We start from the raw sequence: 9,000 nt of genomic DNA, 5'->3' as shown, positions 1-9,000 counted from the left end.
GGTGCTCCTATGTTGTGTGTGTGTGTGTGTATTAATAATTGTTATGTTTTCTTCTTGGATTGATCCCTTGATCATAATGTAGTGTCCTTCCTTGTCTCTTGTTACAGTCTTTATTTTAAAGTCTATTTTCCTTATTTGAGTATTGCTACTCCCACTTTTTTTATTTCCATTTACATGCTATATATTTTTTTCCAGCCCTTCACTTTCAGTTTGTATGTGTATCTAGGTCTCAGGTAGGTCTCTTATAGCCAGCATATATAGGGGTCCTGTCTTGTATCCATTCAGACAATTTGTGTCTTTTAGTTGGAGAATTTAATCCATTTACATTTAAGGAAATTATTGATATGTATTCATATCAGATGGTAAAAAATATGCTGGCAATGCAGAAGACTGGGGCTCGATCCCTATGCAGGAGGATCCCCTGGAGAAGGGTATGGCTACTCACTCCAGAATGCTTTCCTGGAGAATTCTATGGACAGAGGAACCTGGTGGGCTGCAGATAATGGGGTTGCAAAGAGATAGACACAACTGAGAAATGAACACACACACATGATCTTATTGTTATTTATTTTATTGTTTTGTGTTTGTTTTTTAAAGCCTTGTCTTTCCTTTGAATTTCCTGTCTAGAGAAGTTTAAGTGTTTGTTGTAACACTGGTTTACTGGTGCTTAGTTCTGTTAATTTTTGCTTATCTGTAAAGCTTTTGATTTCACTCTTGAATCTGGATGAGATCTTTGCTGGATAGAATATTCTTGGGTATAGGTTCTTTTCCCTTTCATCACTTTAAGTATATCCTGCCACTCCCTTCTGGCCTGAAGAATTTCTGCTGAAAGATCAGCTATTAGCCTTATGGGGATTCCCTTGTATATTATTTATTGCTTTTTCCTTGCTGCTTTTAATATTTGTTCTCTGTGTTTAATTTTCATTAGTTTGACTAATAAGCTTCTTGCTGTGTTTCTTCTTGAGTTTATCCTGTATGGGATTCTCTGGGCTTCCTGGTCTTGGGTGGCTATTTCCTCTTCCATGTTATGAAAGTTTTTGACTGTAATCTCCTCAAATATTTTCTCATATGCTTTCTTTTTTCTCTTTTTCTTCTCTGACCCTGATAATTTGAATGTTGGTTTACTTAGTGTTGTCCTAGAGGTCTCTGAACCTGTTGTTATTTCTTTCATTCTTTTTTCTTTATTCTGCTCTGCTTCAGTTATTTCCACCATTCTATCTTCCAGCTCACTTATTTGTTCTTCTGCCTCAGTTATTCTATTATTTCCCTTGTGTATTTTAAAATTTCAGTTGTTTTATTGTTCATTGCTGATTGTTCTTTATTTCTTCTAGGTCCTTGTTAAACATTTCTTGTATCTTCTTGCTCCATGCTTCTATTCTATTTATCTGTGCTTCCATTTTACTTCTGAGATTTTTGATCATGTTCACTATTATTACTCTGAATTTTTTTTCAGGTAGACTTCCTGTTTCCTTTTTCTTTGTTTGGTCTTATGGATTTTTACCATGTTCCTTCATCTGCTGCACATTTCTTTGTCTTTTTGTTTTGTTTGATTTATTGTATTTGGAGTCTCCTTTGTGCAAGCAGGAAACTCATAGTTCCTCTTAATTGTGGAGGCTATCTCCTGTGGGTGGACTTGGACCAGTGCCTTGTGAAAGTTTCATGGTTGTGGGAACTTGTTTCTGTGTTCTGGTGGTAGAGCTGGATCTTGTCTCTCTGAAGGGCAATACCATGTTCAAGTAGTGTGTTTTTGGTGTCTTTGGGCATGTTGTGGCTTTGGGCAGCCTGCCTTCTAATTGGCAGGGTTGTGTTCCTATTTTGTTCTTGCTGAATGTTTGGTGTGCGGTATCTGACACCGGAGCTCAGTAGCTGTTGGGCAGACTTGGTCCTAGTGTTGAGATGGAGGCCTTTAGGAGCACTGTCCTCAATTTATGTTCCATAGGGACAAGAGTTCTCTGGTGGTTCACAGTCCTGGACCCAGTTCTCCTACCTCAGTGGTTCATGTGTGACCCCTTACTATAGCACCAGGACTTCAGAGGCCACACTGCACAGAAGACAAAACCACAAGACTAATGATGACAGCAACACTCAACAGCTCAGAACACCCAAAGAAACACACACATACAAAGAGAGAAAAAGGGAAAAAAGAGGGAAGATCAAAAGAAAAAAAAACAAAACAGGAGTCAAAAAAGGAGAGTGCAATCAAGACAATAGATAAACTCATGAGTGAAAATTAATACTAAAAACTAGACTAGCAAAAAAGAAAACTCAAAAACATGTGAAAAATGCAATATGACTAGAGAGTACTGTAAAAATAGGAAACTAAACTAAAATAAATTTATTTAAAAATAAGATGTTTAAAAAGGAGAAAGTAGGTTGTAAAAATAAAATTAAAGGAATAATACAGAAGAAACAACGTTACAACAATATGAAAAAGATGAAAAAGGGAAAAAATATAGAAATATAAAGTGGTCTTTCTGATTCCTCTGCTGACCTCTCCACACATGTGGCTCAGTCAATCTGCCTACTCAGGAAGTCCTCCAATATTTTAGAGAATGTCTCTGGACCTCTTGTGGGCAGTGTGGGGTTAGCTCAGGTTCAGATCTTGCCTTACTCTGCTTGTACTTGCTCTCAAAGTTCACAATTGTCTCCAAAGTCCACAGTTTCAGGCTAACTGCAGAGATTTAATCTGCTCCAACCGAGGCCCAGGAGCAATTTCCCCGTCTCTCCTTTGCTCATACAACCCCGGGTACTTCACTTTGGGTTTGGCCCTGCCGCTGTTTGTAGGTCACGCTCTGGTAGCAGTTCCCTGCCCAGACATGAAGGGGCAAAAGCAGCAGCTTATTAAGGCTCATTTGCTCAGTCGGGCTGGGGAGAAGGAGAGATAAGGCAGACACAGCTGGTATGTGTGAGGAGTACCCACCGCAGCAGAGATCTGTGGGAAGTTGCCACAATCTGAGGTGGGTCGTGTGCTTCCCTAGGGGAGTTGACACTGGGTTGTGTGTTTGTCAGATAAGCCAGGCTGCTCAGGATCCCAGGAAGGTGTGGGCAGCATCCCATGCCCAATCATATCTTTGTGGCAGCTGTGATCCCTGGGGTTGAGATCCTAGTGGCCTCGCAGTCATGTGGCTTGTGTTCCCCCCACTCTGGTTTCACAAACTGCAGTTGTGCTTCCTTTTGACTTTTGCATTCATGCCAGCTTTTACCTCTAGAGTTGAAGACTGAAGCCGGCTTGTCCCACCTAATGAAAATGAAAGTCGCTCAGTTGTATCCCATTCTCTGCAAACCCATGGACTACACAGTCCATGGAATTCTCCAGGCCAGAATACTGGAGTGGGTAGCTGTTCCCTTCTCCAAAGGATCTTCTCAATCAGGGATCAAACCCAGGTCTCCTGCATTCCAGGTGGATTCTTTACCAGCTGAGCCACCACAAAGGTGGAGCACTGCATTCTGCCAGAGTGCAGGGTTAGGGCCTTCCAGCTGGCAATGACCTCTTGCCTCCAGGCTTTTCCCTGGACCCCTTCAGCTATGTCATACTAGCCTCCTCAGAGTATCTTTCCAGCAGTGAATCCTGGTCTTCTCCCTGGGGTCCGATCTCCGAATTCAGAGCCTCAGCACCCAGCCCCCACTCACCTTAAGGTTGGTTGGGAAGTGCAACAATCTCTGGTGAATTTTCTCCATTTTGCATACCACATACCTGTTGCTGTGTTTCCCTCTGAAGTTCCAAAGTTCCCCTATGACTCCACCTGTGAGGAGGTTTCCAAGCATGCAGAAACTTTCCCTCCTTCATGACTCCCCTCCTCAGAGTGTAGGTCTCCGTCCTGAAATCCTATGTCTCTTTTTTTTTTTCTTTATTTTTTGTCCTATATTATTCTGAGGAGATTGGCTTGCCTTTTTGAGAAGTCTGGAGTCTTTTGTCAGCATTCAGAAGATGTGCTGCAGGAGTTGTTCCACAGGTAGTTGAATTTTTGATGTATTTGTAGGGGAGAAGGTGATCTCCCCATCTTATTCCTCCACCGTCTTGAAAAATCCCCTCTCCTCAGTCTTTAAAGTCTATTTTGTCTGAGTATTTCTACTTCAGCTTTCTTTTGATTTCCATTTGCATGGAATATCTTTTTTCATCCCCTCACTTTCAGTCAGTATGTCTGAAATATATCTCTTATAGACAGCATATATACTTAAACAAACAAACAAACACACAAACAAAAACATTCAGCCAGTCTGTGTCTTTTGGTTGGTGCATTTAATCCATTTAACTTAATTAAGCTAATTATCAATAAGAATGTTCCTATTACCATTTTTTAAACTGTTTTAGGTTTGTTTTTGCAGGTCTTTTTCATCTGTTGTATTTCCCATCTAGAGAAGTTCCTTTAGCAATTGTTGTAAAGTTGGTTTGGTGGTGTTGAATTCTCTTAGCTTTTACTTATCTGTAAAGCTTTTGACTTCTCCATCAAATCTGAATAATATCTTTCCTGGGTAGAGTAATCTTGGTTGTCCATTTAAAATTTTTTCTTGTTCCTTATTCTTTATTCTACAAAAGCTTCCTCTCTCTTGCTCTATTTCATAGTTTCTGGACTTTAGGAAAGGAGACTCCCTGCTTCATGATGTGTCAACATTTCTTTCACCTAAATTGTCTTCTTTTAAAATCTTTTTCTTTAATATTTTAAAAATAATTTATAGGAGCAAATTCTCTCTCTCATTTGTATCTCCTCACTATTCCATAGATAAAAGAAATAGAGTGGTATATACTCTCTATTCTGAACCTTGTTTTCACTTTCAGCAAATATTTCAGAGATTATTTCATAAAATGAGGTCTTCCTTATTTCCTTTTTTGTTGTATAGTACTGTGTAAAATTGTGTGCATGTACTACAGTTTACCCAAATTGTTACTTATTGATAGACATTTGAATTCTTTCCAGGCTTTTACTATAATGAATAACTTTGTTCACTACTACTTTTTAACAGTAAAAGTACTAAAACAAGAAAAAGTCACAAGAGATATTAGGACTGAAAAAAAAGAGATAAAAATCAGTCTATTTGATGAAATAAAATTCATACTTTATGGCAAGATAAGACAAATTTAAATATTAAAAATTTCTCTGCCTTTTTGGGCCTCTTCCCCGGCCCCCCACACCAGCCCCCTTCACTGTGTATTATGCATCTTCATTAACCAAAGCTCCTTAGGAGATAACATTCCTTCTTAATCTTACAGGGGGTCGCAACCACCCACTATTCACTTTGTATGTGCAAATCTGGATTGTATAAGCTGTCAACGTATAATTTGATGTATAACTCTTTGTCTTAAACATAACAGTGTTTTGATCTCTAATGAGCACGGCAGTCCTCAGAGTTTTCTGAAAAAATGCCTCGGGTTATAATCAGGTTGGTTCAAGTAAAATTTTCTATTTTCTTCCTAGATTGACTACTGATTAATTTTTTGGTTGACATAATCAACGTGGAAAAATATTAGAACTAATATAAATATTTGACAAAATTATTGGATATAAAGTCAACTTATGAAAAAATCAACACTGAAAAAAAAAATCGACATTGATCCTCCAGATCAGTAATAACAAACTTGAAAATAATTAGAATATAAGACTCTGTTGACAATAGCAATAACACTTGCACAAGAGAATGGGTAATTAAAATAAGTTGGTATAGACTGAAATAGAAGATTTGAACTAGATATTTATGCAGAGATAGATATACCTTTAAAGTGGTGTTGAAGTGGTAGAAGAAACTGATGATATTATGTTGCTGCTGCTGCTGCTGCTAAGTCACTTCAGTCGTGTCCAACTCTGTGCCACCCCATAGACGGCAGCCCATGAGGCTTCCCCGTCCCTGGGATTCTCCAGGCAAGAACACTGGAGTGGGTTGCCATTTCCTTCCCCAATGCATGAAAGTGAAAAGTGAAAGTGAAGTCACTCAGTCGTGTCACTCTTCGTGACCCCATGGATTGCAGCCTACCAGGCTCCTCCGTCCATGGGATTTTCCAGGCAAGAGTACTGGAATGCAGTGCCATTGCCTTCTCTGAAATTATGTTAAAAGCACATAAACATATAAAATATTTCATGAAGATGTGTGCCTGATTTAGAACATTATATAAAATACATTGTCATTAGTGACATTGGTGGTCAGACATGAAGGCAAAGAGTGAAGAGATAAAATAGACCAAGAGAGGTATTTCTGCCTGGACTGATGATGATAATGTGTTAAGAGTTAGGATTATATCTAACTTAACTCCTCATCTAAGGTCAAACCAAACCAAACGTCATAAATAGACATCTCTGCAAATCCGTAGGGATGAATCTCATGTTATACTGGGCAAGCGAAGATTACATAAATGGATCATTAGAAATCACATGGCATGTTGAGAAGCTGTATGACAAATTTTCCAAGCATATAGTTACTCTGTTGAAATAAATTCAACAATTTGCTAAATCAGAGGTCTCTGTGACTTAACTGAAATGGCAGGTGTGGTACCATGAGATCTCACTTCTTCCTGAGACATGATCATAAGAAACCAACTGGATTTTTCACATTGGATCCAGTTAGTTAAATGTAGTGGTGACTATCATGTGGTGACTCTCTCTTCCCAAATATTTAAAGTGGAAAGCAACTGTCTGTGATGTTGAGTCTCAGAAATTCAGGGTTAGATTATTTCTGCCTGGTGGAATATTCCACACAGATACCACCTCCTGTTGATGAAGTTCATATCAGGGCCCCTCAGGGCGATGGTGTTTAGAATGTGCATAGTCCTAAAGAAGACTGAATTTCAATTGGCTTAATTCACTTGACTAAAAATGAACTCTAGGCACTGTGGTCAAAACAAAGGTATCCAAGGGAACTGTGCTCTTTTGACTCAATATATTATTTTTAGAACAAGCTTATTAAATGATCATCCTGTCCAGTTCTCCATCTGATGCTTGATACTACCTAGTAAGTTTCCATTAATTAATCATTTAATTATGATTGAACATATTTTCTAGAAATGTCATTAAGCCAGCAACAGGGATTGCATTATCTGTTTCATTTATCAATATACTTATTAACTCCACAAATATTTATTGAACACCAACTATGTGGCAAACATTGGTACAAGGTTGAAGAGACAGACAAGTTTCCAACTCCCTGGGTCTTTCTGTCCAGTTATAGAGAGAAATTTAACATACAGATAAAAAAGACTATGTCACTGAATAATTTTAAGATGAAAGTAAAACAGTATGGTATAATAAATAATGAGGCAGGTAGTGGGATGGCTATGGTAAGAGGAGTGAAATGGAAAGAATTTTCTGAAGAGTTAACATTTAAACTAAGATTTGAATAGCAAGAAGGAATCAGTCATGGAAGTTTTAGGAGAAAAGCATTAAAGAATGAGGCAATGATTTAGTGCAGAGACTCAATGCCAGAATAAGAAAGTCTTGTGCATTGAAGGAAGAAAAAGTCCTTGTTCTGAGGGGCATGTATTTGCTAGTCATTTTTTTTTTTCCATTTTGTGACTCATATTATTTATGCAGATTATTTATTTATATTATTTACCTTAAAATGGATATCTTTTCCTTTTCCTATATGTTTTCAGGTGTTCCTGGTACAATGTAGAAATTAATTCCTTGTTGGTTTTATATATTGCAAATATTTTCTTTGTTACTTTGTTGAACAGAAATCCTTAATTTTGATATAGCCAAATTTCATCAACTTTTCTCCTTGGAGTTTTTGCTTGTTAGTTCTTGTTTAAGAAATCCTTCACTAAATTTGTAAAATATTTTCTTAAATTTTTTTCTTATTTGCTTTTTGGATTTACTTTTCACATATTTGAACAATTTAGAATTTACATTAATAATGTGAAGTATAGATCCCTGTTAATTTTTTTTTTTCATATCATAAACCTATTGGGAAGGGAGAAATTTTCTCCTCTACCCTTTTTGAGTTCTTGTGGTGGGACTAATAATAAAATTGACACAAGACAGAGTAATAGGAGAAAAAGAAACAGGTTTTAATTCATGTGCATAAGATACCACAGAAATGGGACACAAGAAGTGGCCAAAGCAGGCAGCTTTTACTCTTTTTAGACAAAGCAATAATACATTTGTGAGGAATTGACAGGACAAAGAAACTTAAGTTTTGGGGGTCCAATCAGTGAACAATCAAAACAGAGTTTGGGCTTGGAATAGTAAATGACAAAAATGACAAGTTTGTTTATATAGATTTCTTGGCCCTAATTCCCTATCTTTGGTGATTAAGGTGTCCTTTTACTTTCAGATGCTGGGAGTGCACCTTTTCCATGAAAGATTTATTCCCTGCTTTTAGGAAAACAAGAGAGGAGGGTCAGAGTGTCCCTCTTGTGTTAACCATTTAAAGTAAGTTTAATTCAAAGTAATCAATATGCCATTGAGGCACATTTAGGGCAACCTACTGTGGACTGCAACGAGCTACTTTTCAACATCACCTGTCCCTTTCATTTGATGATACCACTGTTATTATAAACCAAGATCTGGACAGGGAGGCCTGGCGTGCTGCGATTCATGGGGTCGCAAAGAGTCAGACACGACTGAGCGACTGAACTGAACTGAAGATCTGGGCATTAGGGGTATTCAGTGTTACTGGCATGTTTTAGAAATCATTAGTTTATGCTTATAACAATTCAGCCACACAGGGATCTTCTTTCTTTCCCCTATGCTGTAATTGTAACTCTTTTCTTACACAGTGAGAACTCTGGCTTTCTCAAACATAATAACATTTACTTGCTTACTTAATTCTACAATAAATATAATGTTAGGTAGTTAGAATAGGAAATAGGAGTCCAAAATGGCAGTGGCTAAAAGACAAGGAAGGGAAAAGCCCGTGAAAATAGAACAAAGGAAAGTCAAAGGAAGGTCTGAGGACCGGAGTGAAACCCTCAGGTAGAACAAACAGCACTCCTGGCTAAGCGCAATTTGCATAGGGCAGGCCCAGGGGGAGGAAAAAAAACATATAAAAGGAGGAGCCAAAGTGCTTTTTCTC

Source organism: Ovis aries, chromosome 15 (assembly GCF_016772045.2).
Source record: "Ovis aries strain OAR_USU_Benz2616 breed Rambouillet chromosome 15, ARS-UI_Ramb_v3.0, whole genome shotgun sequence".
Lineage (NCBI taxonomy): Eukaryota > Metazoa > Chordata > Mammalia > Artiodactyla > Bovidae > Ovis > Ovis aries.
Note: the sequence above shows the minus strand (reverse complement) of the source record.